Raw genomic sequence first — 10,860 nt, 5'->3', positions numbered from 1 at the left:
ACTATGGCATTCTCTCACTATGAGTAAGTCATTTCCCTCTTCAGAAACCTTTCATGGGTCTCTATTCCTTAATATATCTTCTTATTCCCACTACCCTCTGGCCTCACCCCACCTTTCCAACTTGATTGCACCCCCACTTCAGTACACTGTACTGGCTTCTCATTTTATGTAAGGTAGTATTCCTCCATAATTTAATTTGCATTCTGGTGATTTCTTTCTCCACATATTTCTCCACACATATTCCTACCTATCTTCAAAATCCAATTCAACTGCTGCCTTCTACTGGAAGCCTGTCTCAAAAAAAATCTGTGATGATGAGAGCCCAAGGCATAAAGATCTGAGTTTAATCTACTTATTGGCAAGGCTAGCAGTTACCAAAAAGAGAGGATAATGGTCCCTCAGGTACCAAAGTGGTTACATAAAATCCAAAAATGCTTCCCAAACTAAAATTTTGATTGGTTCTTAATTACTATCTTATCACCTGACCATGAATCATCACCCATCATGGTGACTTGGAAGCCCAAATTAGGCCAACATCCTCTTATAAGAACCAACCACACAGTTCCCTCCCAGATCAGGGATTTTCCAGATTTTATGGTGTTATGAAGGAGGACATAGCCAACCTTCAGTAACATTCTCCAGAAGGTTCTTTATCAACCCATTCCTTCTACCAATGGAACCCAGTACTGAGAAAATGTCTTATGATGAAATTAAATCATCCTTCATTCATCTTTCTTATCTCTTTCAACTGGCATATTTGTTTTGCTCACTAATTAAGTGATAGGCATTAGACCTGCACAGTAATATTATAAGTCCTCAAGTCTTAAAGTCTTATTACATATGATAAATGTAATGAAAAAGTTTGATATGATGGTTGCTATTATGATTAACAAAACTCTTTTTTTATAACTTCTGTTATACCACTCCTAGGTGGAAGAGTGGTAAGGGTGGGCAAAGGGGATCAAGTGACTTGCCCAGGGTCACACAGCTGGGAAGTGTCTGAGGCCGGATTTGAACCTAGGACCTCCCATTTCTAGGCCTGACTCTCAATCCACTGAGCTACCCAGCTGCCCCTTAACAAAACTCTTAATTATAAATCAATAGACAGTAATCAACAATCAGTTTCACAGGCCTTCCTTAATCCCTAAGCCAGAGATGAACTCTGTTCTATAAACTCTTTCAGTATTCAGTAAACTCTCAGTATCCTGTGCATTTACCACATACTATTTAGTATTACATTATTTGTGTCGATGTCTTATCTCTTTTAATAGATTGTAAATTCAAAATTCTGTGAAGGGACTGTGTCATTTTTTTCATTTTCCTATAATACCCCCCCCACCTTAGTGAGATACATTGGGTTTGACATAAACATCAACACTTCTGTGGATCTTGAATGTGGGTACCTAATCCACCAGTATTGCTTATAACATACTTCTAGCTCTTCCACCTATGAGATTGCTGTGCATGGAATTCCATGGCTCCTCCAGAGCACATCAATCCAATGTACCAGAAGTCTTCTTTTAGGTCTTTTAAATATTTCACAGATGCCAGGGCAGCATTTGATCTGTTATCCTTTCCTCTCAATACAAGGCCAGCCCACATCCTTCCCCAATCATCTGTGCTCTCAAATAATGGTTTTTATGCCACTTCTTTCATGCAAGACATTGTTCATAATTGTTGTCAATTACTTATACCCACCATGAGACTTTCCATTGTTTTCTAAGGTCATTTGCAATTTTGATTCTTCAGAAACCACACACCATGATTTGTAGCTATATAGATAGCATCTCCACTAGAATATGAATGTTAAAAAGATAGACAGCTTTTTGCAGGAAGAAGAAGCTTTGGGATTATAAAAAAAAAAAAAAACCAAACATCAGGTTTTCCTTAGCGTAATTTAGTCTACTCTCCTTTTCCAGTTTATTTCTGGGCTTTGCTCATTGTGTATTTGCAATATTTGAACAAGTTATAGTTACTGAAAGACTAACCCATCTAAATATTTGTCATAATGTAGACAATACTCATTCTTCATCAACTTGGATTTTCCATTGCAGTTTTCTAGGCCACTCTTCTTTCAGTAGCTGTGGAACATATCAAGCACACTCATAAAAATTTTGGAATAGACATAGTTGGAAAAATGCATGCTACATGATGACAGCAATCACCATTGGCAAGCATATGCCCCTCTTCGTGTGATAATGACAACCGGAAGATTGTTGAACAAAGTTCTGGTTGATCTATCAAGAAACATGCATAGGAATACTTTGTTAGAGATCTTTTAAGGCTATGTTTTGATCTACCAAGTGAAATGTTTTTTTGAAGGAGAGAGGGTAATCAATAGATAATAAATAAAATGAAATTTTCCATCCCCTACTCTTCTTAGTCAGTTTTATGCTGTAAATAAAGATTGACAAAACCCTGGTTATTCTCTTTTCATATTTTTATTGAGAATGCCTTGGACATGTGTGAAGACCATTCTTACTAAGATCTTATAGAGATGGAAATGAGATATATGGATTGGTAGTTGCTAACATATTCTTCATTTCCCTTTTAATTTTTATTTTTAGTAATAATACCAAAAATCTGTGACCTTTTATATTCTTTTGATATCTCCCCTTTCTGATGAGAACCCACATGTACAAAAAAATTAATATTAGCTCTTTATTTTATAGCTAAGTTCTAAAGATAAACAAGATGCCCATCATTTGGTGAATACTGAACAAATGATGGTATATTAATGTAAAATTAATTGTGTAATGTTATTATTCATAAGAAATAATGAATTGGATTCCAGGAAAATCTGGGAAGATTTGCATGAGTTCATGTAGAGTGAAGGTTGAAGAAATTTCAGAGTAGAACCTTTTGAAACAAGGAGAATAGTTCATATAATGACAATATTGAAAAGAAAAACAACTTTGGAAGACTTAAGAACTCTGGTCAAGTAATGATCTAACATGACTCCAAGGGATCAGTGACAAAATGTAGTACCTACCTACTGACAGAGAGATGTCAAAGTGAAAAATAGATAGACAGATATTATGTATATAAGAAATTATACAAAATATTTAAGAATATATGACATGTAAATTTTGCTTGACTATGCATAATATTTACAAGAATTTTATTTTTATTTTTCACATGGGGAGGGGAGAACTTAAGGGGGAGGGGGAAGCTAATGATAGTGTTAAATCTCCAAATAGAAAAGATAGAAAAGTGTATCGCTGAAGTGTTTTTGAAAAAATGGACAGAAGGAAATTCAGAAGGGAATACAGACAAACAGGGTTATTTTGAAAGCAGTATGTTGAATTCATTTTTCTTTTTAAAATATCAAGTCATACATAATAGTCACAGTTTTACATATAATCCTATTTTTCCATTCTACATTGTGTTTGGAAATGCTTGCGTTTGGGGGCATTTGTGAAATTTCAAATAACAAATAAGTAAATGAAATCTCCCCTCCTTTTAGATTTCTTGAAAATCGATCCCTTATTGTCCTTAAAATTGGGTTGACTCCACTATGGATTTCTTCCATATGTATTTGATCAGATAGAACTAGCTGCTTTTCCCAACTTCATCTTCTTAAATGCCAATTCCATTTACTCACATGGCACATGGGATACTGAGCTATTTAGAATCCAAATGTGGTAGATCCACCAGCCCAATTGATCATAAGAATATGTCATTATCTAAACACTGGCCAATGTTTAATTTCATATCTATACATTGTCTTCATCCTAGATTCATTCATAAATGATTTAGTTGATGTTGTTGCTTAGCTATCTCATACAAAATTTCGTTAGACTAATAGTTCCCCTTCTGAATTTCATTGTTTTGTGTTTTTTTTTTTTTGAGGAAAAACAGTGTATAATCTGTTGCCCTCCATTGTAATGTTCTGCAAACAAGCTTCTCATGTTCTTGTCATTAACTATCATGCCTTCCTATTTAGCAAGGAGATCAAGTGTTTGCTGACAAAGTTTCTGGCTCTTTTGGCCTCCTTGTTGTGACAATTGCTTATTCCATTTTCTTCTTTGTTTTTTCTAACACTTATCCCAGTGCTTTATACATAATAAGGGGTTAGTAATTTTTTAGAAATTGAATAGACTTAAAATAGGCCAAGTTAGAACTTTTGGAATTACATGTAATGTCTCACTTTTATAATCTTTTTTTCCCACGTGTGTTGATTTTTATCATACTCTAAAAAACTGTTAATCTGACTTCACATTCACAACAGATTCAGAACTGAATCTCATCTTGATAAACATTCATTTCTTATCTGTTGAAATATAATCATTTTCTCTTTCTTCATGTATAATGTTTTGTATTCATCATATCTACTGTCTTTCACCTCTCCTATTGAAGAAAGTATTAATGACTGAGTAATCTTCATCTAATGCACCTGTTTTTAATTCATTCTGAACCATATTTTCCAGACTAGTCATATCTACTTTTATATCAAGGTCACTGAGGATCAAAATATATGTTGCCATGATCTGAAGAATTTGATTAGAACTTAATCTTCTGTAACAGATGTTAGCACATAAGCTGCATTTTTTCCTTCATAACAGTCTTTTTGCTTATGCTTCTCATGAGTCCTACAAGGAAAGATGGCCAAGTGACACATCAAATGATGTTCCTAGTTGCCATTGGACACCTGATAAAGCTGTCTCCACATACTTTATTTGCCTCTTTAAGGAAAACTAATGAGCTATCCTTTCATTTGGATGCAAGTCTTTATTTTAGCTAGTTTTATTTATATTCAGAATGCCCATATGGATGTGTTTCAGTTCCTCCAATAATATATCAACTCATTGTTTGTTGTGCAAATATAGCATATCTATAGTACTAAAATTTTAAATTATGTTTGCAGATGGTTTAAAAAACTTATTCTTTCTTAGCACCTTAGGTTTCCCCTTTTTCTATTCCACCACATTGCTATGGAAGCTAAAATGACTGCACAGGACCATGGGGCATTTTATATTTTAACCTATTTGAACACTAATGATAGTATTAAATCCCCAAAAAGAAAAGATAGAAAAGAGTATCATTGAAGCATTTTTTAAAAAATGAATAGAAGGAGATTCAGAAGGGAATACAAACAAGCAGGGCTGCTTTGGAAGTAGTATGTTGAATTCATTTTATACTATTTTTAAAAGGTCATCATCTAAAGATTAAACTGACTAGTGATGAATCTCTGTGAACTTAGCTAGGCTGGTTCTTTGACAATAGGCAGACACAGCCTTTCCCTAGGACTATAACTGAGGCATTTTCAGTGCTCTACTAGCAGGTGGGGTAGTGGCTAGAGCTTTGGATCTGGAGTCAAGAAGACCTAAGTTCAAATCCAACCTCAGACAATTACTAGCTGTGTGACCCTGGGCAAGTCACTTAACCTCTGTTTGCTTCAGTTTCTTTACCTGTAAAATGAAGATAATAAATATCTTCCTCCAGGATTGTGGTGAGGATCAAATTTGATAATATTTGTAAAATGCTCAGCTTATATAATAAATACTTTTTTTCCTTCTTCCCCATCCACCCTAATTACTCCATACCTGATATCCAGAGTATCATGTTCTGTTCTAAGTATTGCATTGTAAGAAGGATATTGACAAATTGTAGCATATGGAAAAGAAAGAGACCTGGATGACAAGAAGACTAGAAACCATGACCTATGAGATTCACTTGAAGGAACTGGTCTAAATTGCTTAGAGAAAGCAAAATCCAAGTTAGTCTTGGTTTCTGTCTTCAAGTCCCAAAAGGCTTTTGTGCTTTTTACAATTTATCTCCCAGAAGGCAGAATGTGGAACAATGGCAGCAGTCACCAAAAGAAGGATTTTAACTTGTCATTTAAAAACAACACCACCTACCACACAGTTGTCTCAAAGTGGAATTAGCCACCTTAAATCGTGGGGATCTCTCTCTTACTGGAAGGATTTCAAGTCCATTCTGAAAAGGTATTTTAAAGAGGATTTCTGCTCAGGAATAGGCTGGACTCTTAGCAGTCCGTTCTAATTCTGGTGTCCTCCAAGTCTATCTTTGTCTGGGATACTCTGGAAAGGGCTCTGTTTTGGGGGTCAGACATCTGGGCTGCGGTCCAGATTCTTTTACTATCTTTCGAAAATTTACCTCTCCTCTTGGGATCTCATTTTCTTCTCTGTAAAACAGAGTCCCTTCTACCTTTAAAATATTAGAATTCTGGCACTGGAGTCAGGAAGACTTGGATTCAAATCCTAGCTTTGAAATTTACTAGGCACGCAACCTTGAACAAACTGTTTAAATTCTCTGAGCCTCAGTTTCCCCATCTATACAAAGGGAGGGGGCACGAATGTGATGGTCTTTAAGGTTCCTTCCAGCCTGAAGTCTATTATCTTATGACTTCTAAATGATTAATCTGCAACAACTTAAGAAAAATAAATTGCTTAATCCTAAACTAAGGAAGAAATTCCAAGGAAAGTAGAGTTCTTTAGCTAAAGGAGAAGCATTCTATAGCATCTGACAATGTTTCCCAAGGGGCCAAGGGGTTTGCCAAAGGGCTTTGCTCTGTTTCTGCATGTGCAGTTGCTCTTCTGCCTTAATTATCTCCGTTGCACTTGTGTTCAGTTCGATAGACAGATCTGCTTAATTAACGAGTTCTTCCTATGGGGAAATTTTTACCAGTCGCTCAGGATTCCAAGTTTTGCTATTTCTAGCTCCTAATTGGCATTTCCCAAATGAACCTTGAAATTGAACTCTGACCCCCTGTATTTGAAATTAACACATTCTGGCATTGAAGACATTAATCCCTAACAAGGTCCAAGGCAGTTCTTTCCTTTTTTTAAAGATAGAAAGGTAATGATGCCTAAGGTGCTGCCAAAGATGCCTGAGATTCCCACTTAGAGTTATAGGAACCACCTCTTCCTGGTCTGCTGTAGCATGTCAATGTGTGTCTTGAAACCTTTACTGAAATCGGGGAAGAATAGTAGCAGAAATGTCGGTGTGGAGAGAGGGCAGCTGCTGCTAGTGACCCTGGTAGAGGCACTAGCCTCTCTGTGACACTATGGCTGCCTGAGGCCAACAAATAAAACAGATAAACAGGACTCCTTAGTTGATGTTCTAGACTGGTCTTATTTGTTCTCTATGGCGATTGTAGACTTGATTGCCTTGAAAGAAGGAAGCAAGCCAGGTAAGACTTTTTCCCCAGGTGCCCCAGAGGGCTATTGTTCCTGGGTTGCTTTCCCTGTGTGTGTCTTTGTACCAGATGAATGTTATTAGAGATAATGACACATTCATATAGTGATTTATGGTCATAAATCCCTCTCCTCTCAGGAATCTCATTTGATTCTTATCACAAATCTACCAAGACGAAAGAAATTATTGGGTCTATTTTACAGAAGATGGAATTGTAACTCAGAGGTGGTGATTTAACTACGATCACACTGCTAATGAGTAGCTCAGTTGGCACTTCCAAATAGGCCTTTTGAATTTAAGTCCGTTATTCTTTTTCATTACATTCATCAACGTAGGAACTTAGGTCAGCTTGCTTCCTGGTGACCAAAACATGACCAAAGTATGTTGTAACCCCACTATGCCTTCATTTACCTTCCTGTTAAGGTTTAAAATCATGAATCAGAATATCGGAGCTGGAGGGGACCATAGAGCTAGGTAGTAGATTGGAATAAAAATACACAATGTTAGGAGGCAGCTGGGTGGCTCAGTAGATTTAGAGTCAGACCCAGAGATGGGAGGTCTTGGGCTCAAATGTGGCCTCAGACACTTCCTAGCTGTATGACCCTGGGCAAGTCCCTTAATCACCATTGCCTAGCCCTTACCTCTCTCTCTCTCCTGCCTTGGATTCTAAGACAGAAGAAAAGGGTTTTTTAAAAAAAGTACACAATGTTAGATTTAGAAGGGAACTATAGAATAAGGCATAAAATGTTAGCACTGTATAAAAGGAATTCAAGAAGATAAGAAGTCTGTTAGGGTTGAGAAAAACCTTAGAACATACAACATCAGAGCTGAAAGGGACCTGAGAATATGCAACATAGAATGTCACAGCTAGAAATGCCATTAAAACCTAGAACGCAGATTGTTAGTGTTGGGTTATTCTTGTTGTTCAGTCATGTCTGACTCTTCATGACCCCATTTGGGGCTTTTTGGGCAAGGATTCTGGAGTCTTTGCCATTTCCTTCTCCAAATCATTTTATGGATGAAGGAACTGAGGCAAACAGGATTAAGTGACTTGCTGAGGATCACATAACTAGTCAGTGTCTGAGGCTGGATTTGAACTCAGGAAGATGAGTATTCCTGACTCTAGACCCAGTGTTTTATCCATATCACCATTTAGCTTCCCTTGTTAGTGTTGTAAGGAATCTTAAAGACCATATAGTCTCTAAACCTTTCATTTTTAAGAGAGGAAACTTATAAACCAGAGAGAGTAGGTGGCTTGCTAGAGAAAGAGTAAGCAAATAAGCATTTATAAAGTACCTATATCATGTGCTGGGTTCTAGCTTTACAAATACTATCTCATTTGATCCTCACAATAACCCTTTGAGGTAGGTGCTGTTATTCATCTCATTTTACAGTTGAGAAAGCTGAGGCAAAAGAAGTTAAATGACTTGCCCAAGATCATACAGCCAGTGTCTAAGGCTGAATTAAAACTCAAGTATTTCTGGCTCCAGGCCCAGTGTTTTCTTCATTGTACCACCAAGACATTTCATTAGCTCCAGAATCCAGGTCTTCTAGTTCTAATATAGGGCTCTTGGTACAGCTACATAAATATCCCTTGAGTCAAATCCTTCAATACCCTTACCTGGACTACTGAAACAGCTTTCTTACCTGTATCCTTGCTTCTCATTTCTCTCCTTCCATTTCTTCCTGCTTTTCCTGTTATCGTTGTATTCATTTTATTTTAATTTAATTTATTTAAAAAATTTTCCCCATGGTTAAATGATTCTTATTGTCTCCTTCCCTTCTTTCCTCCCCTCTCCCAGAACTGACAAGCAATTCCACTAGGTTATACATGTATTATATCACTCAATACCTATTTCCATATTATTCATTTTTGTAATAATGTTTTAAAACTAAAACCCCAAATCTTATGCCCATGTAAACAAGCGATAAATCATATATTTCTTCTGAACTTTTATTCCCACAGTTCTTTCTCTGGATGTGGATAGCATTCTTTTTCATAAATCCTTTAGAATTGTCCTGGATCATTGTATTACTATTAGTAGTAAAGTCCATTACATTTGATTGTCCCACAATGTTTCAGTTACTGTGTATGATGTTCTTCTGGTTCTGCTCATTTCACTCTGCATCAGTTCATGGAGGTCTTTCCAGTTCTTATAGAAACCAAGCAGTTCATCATTCCTTAGAGCACAATAGTATTCCATCACCAAAATTTGCCACAATTTGTTTAGCCATTTACCAGTCTAAGGACATTCCTTCATTTTCCAATATTTTTGTCACCACAAAAATCTCAGCTATAAATAGTTTTGTACAAACAGATCCTTTCCCATTTCTAATAGTTGTATTCTTGATGAGCAGCTCTGAACAGACCACTTCCCTGCTCAAAAATTCTTACCAGTTCCTATATTCTACCAGACTATAAATTCCTTGTTTTGTTGTTCAAGGCCTTTTCACGGTGTAGTGCCAAGCCTGTACCACCTTTTCTCCCATTCCACCTCTACACAAATGGCACTCTTCCAATAAAATGGGTTTGTGTATCCTCATAACATGGCAGGAACTTTCACACTTCCAATCCTTTACTCACATATTTCTCTTTGCCTGAAGTACCCTTACTCTTCCTTTCCCCTTAAATAACTTTATACACTAAAACAAGGTTTGCATCCCCTGGGAAGTTTTCTTGGGAACATCATCTCTGTTCCAGCCTACCAAAATTGCTTTCTTCTAGGAGCTCCTACAATGCTTACCAATTCACTTCTCATTCAGTCCTTTGCAAAGACTTCTTCCTTTGCCAAGTAGCGTCTTTCTCAGTGTGGCTTATCTGGACAACAGGCTATCAGTTCCTTAAGGGAAAGGATTAAATCTCTTTTATTATCCCCAAACCATAATCTGAAGCCTGGCATGCTGTGGGCTTATAATAAATATATTTTGGGGATGATGATGATGAAATAACAGGTTTCTAGGTATGAAGGAAATTTGATGGAGTCCATCTAATCCAGCCCATGGCTAAAGTAGAATCTTCTCCAAATCCCTCTTATTGGGCATAGTGAGGAACTCATTACTTCCTTACTCAGCCTATTCCAATTTTGGATAGATCTGATTGTTAGGATTTTTCCCCCATGCTGAGTCGCCCTGCCTTTACTTTTCATCCATGACTCCTAGTTCTTCCTCTTAGAACAGATCAGAACAAGTTTAATCATTCTTCCTCCTGATAGCTCTTCAATTACTTGACCCCATTGGCCTTCTCTTCCCCAGACAAAATACCTACAGTTCTTTTAACCAGTCCTAGAGTGAAATTTTCCATGTCTAATAAGACAAAGCGGTTCTGAATTTCCTACAAGATATTATCCTTTAAAAATCTGAATGATAATACGGACTGCTCTCTATAAATAATGTCTTTGAATGTCTTTTGGTAACTAGCATGATATGACTCAGAGCATGAGTAATCAGGAAGGCTAGCTTCAACCTTTAAAATGGTGCATAACTTGAATTTTACAAAACTTATATTTTACAAATGACCATCCTCAAATAAAACTTTTGTATAGTTTGGGGGCAGCTAAGAGCCTCAGTGGATAGAGAGCCAGGCCTGGATATGGGAGATATTGGGTTCAAATCTGACATTAGACATTTCCTAGCTATGTGACCCTAGGCTAACCACTTAACCCCATTGCCTAGCCCTTATTATTCTTCTGTCTTGGAACT

The sequence above is a fragment of the Gracilinanus agilis genome, chromosome 2 (assembly GCF_016433145.1).
Source record: "Gracilinanus agilis isolate LMUSP501 chromosome 2, AgileGrace, whole genome shotgun sequence".
Classification (NCBI taxonomy): domain Eukaryota; kingdom Metazoa; phylum Chordata; class Mammalia; order Didelphimorphia; family Didelphidae; genus Gracilinanus; species Gracilinanus agilis.
This window is presented reverse-complemented; position numbering follows the sequence as displayed.